Source organism: Thermobia domestica, chromosome 10 (assembly GCF_964235325.1).
Source record: "Thermobia domestica chromosome 10, izTheDome1.hap1.1, whole genome shotgun sequence".
In the NCBI taxonomy this organism is placed as follows: Eukaryota; Metazoa; Arthropoda; class Insecta; order Zygentoma; family Lepismatidae; genus Thermobia; species Thermobia domestica.
In genome coordinates, this window is record NC_137463.1 from 136,002,024 (window position 1) to 136,004,445 (window position 2,422).

The window sequence follows — 2,422 nt, forward strand, 5'->3', positions numbered from 1 at the left end:
TATGGTAACCTAGGACCATAGTATGTACCACTATAAGTTTGGGTGGCCCACCTCGTTCCCTTTCATGAGTACAAAATTGCCAAATTTTAGTACAACCACATGTTTGATTTTTTGTCCCAATTTATCCCCTTTGGTGAGGTCCTATTACCTTATATGGTTATATGGTTATGTATATTGGTCCATTCCCTATCATAAGACATGGGTATATTAATGCACCCCTTGAAAATTTTGGGAGGGGTGCCTTGGCCCACACCTTCAATTTTAGAAATTGCCCAATTTAAACATTTGGTATAATAGTATAGAACCCTAGTATGTATCACTATAAATTTGGGTGGTCCACTTCGTTCCCTTTAGGGGTACAAAATTGCCAAATTTTAGTACAACCACGTGTTTGCCTTTTTGGCCCAATTTATCCTCTTGGATGAGGTCCTATTACCTTATATGGCTATATGGTTACGTATAGGGGTTCATTCATGGGTAAAGAACTACCAAAAATCAAATTTCGGAGGTTATTGACCCCTTTGATAAGTATTTAGCACGTTTTATGGGTATCTACAGAGGTTTATTACCTTTATATGTTTATGTTCCCTTTTAAATTTGGGAATTATCAAATAACAAAATTCGGTAAACGTTTTCTAGGACCCATTGTAAATGTTGGTGTTCCTCTTAAGGCCAAATATTCAAAATTTTAAAGGTTATTGACCTATTTTTTTATACTGATTTATTATTGAATGACTACAGGATTTATTATTTTTTCATAAGACACAGGTGTATTTGTGTACCAATCTTAAATTTTGGGAGGGGCACATTTCTTATTGTTAAATCAATAATTGGTAATTGTTCTTAAAATTGGATAGTATCTCATTCATTGGGTAAATCATTGTCACACGTGATCAGTTATTGACCTATGATGGGATTAGGAGTCCAGGACATTGTTACATTGAAACTTTGTAGGATAATTTGAGAATTGTCAAATGCAATTGCGTCATTGGTTTTGATTATTCCAGCCTATGGACCAAATATAAAAGTAAGCAATACAATGTACCACGTGATTGACCTTGATGAGGTAGTGTACAGGGATTCATTTCCTTTGTTGTGGTACTTCTTAAGTTTGAGTACACACTTCTAGAAAACAGTTGGTTCTACTAAGGTAAACAATTGACGGACATTGTTGACCTTATTGAACATATAATGATATGATTAATTCTAAGGCTTAGGTAAATCGAGAGAAGTATTCTTTAAATTTAAGATTTTTGATAAACAGAATTTTATCATAAGGCGCGAAATTTGAAACAATACATTGAACTTTAGTCACAGCTCATAGTCTAAGATCATTGGTGGTGGTTGATTTGACCTTGAGCTCTAGAAATCTGATAGCTAACCTTATTGAATCTTATGGCTCATAGTCTTAAGGGAATACATGCTACAACACTGAAATTTAGTCACAAGGTGATGTAATCTGACACTGGCAAAGTTATTGTTAATGCAATTTGATTGGCTGATCACTATCTTTCGTGCAATCTGATTGGCTGATCACTATCTTTCGTGCAATCTGATTGGCTGATCACTATCTTTCGTGCAATCTGATTGGTTGATGAATTTCAAATCTTTGCTGCATTCAGTTTTAGTTTTGTTTAACATTTAAAAATCTTGGTTTCGTTCAACATTTTGCACTTATTGATAAATATGATCAAAACCGTTTATTTGTTAATCGAATAGTTAAAAACCGGATATTTGACGGTTAGCCGTGAAACGTGAAGTTATTTTATTTGAAATTTTTGGTTTGAAATTTTTTTCGTTTGAAGCTTTTTGTTTGAAAATTCTTTTCAAAGTTTTGTTTGAATTTTTGTTTCAGAATTTTGTTTGAAATTTTTTGACAACTTTTGTTTCAAAATTTTGTTTAAATTTTTGTTTGAATATTTTTGTTTGAAATTTTTGTTTAAATTTTTGGTTCCAAATTTTTGTTTGAAATTCTTTTTGAAAATTTTTTTGTAAAACTTTTTTTCAAAATTTTTGATTATTTTCGTTTGAAAATTTTTGTTTGAAATTTTTCGTTTCAAATTTTGTTTGAAATTTTTTAAAAATTTTTTTGTAATTTTTTTCAAAATTTTTTTTGATTTTTGTTCGAAATTTTTTTCAAAATTTTTTTGATTTTTTAAGATTGTGCTCTCATTATTAAAGAACCGGAACTGTTTAGAACAAAAACCTCTGGCAACAATGTTTTATTTCATGATGCAATAGTACACGTCAAAACATGGGGTTGTACTTGAAATGAAAAACACAAATCATTGAAATGGATCATTTTATTACACTGCACATACATCCATACCAGATATAGGATCTGGATATTGTCGATATAATGTATTTTGAATTTCTTGCACTAGTTTGTCTTTAGCATATATTTTTAATTCCAATTGAAATC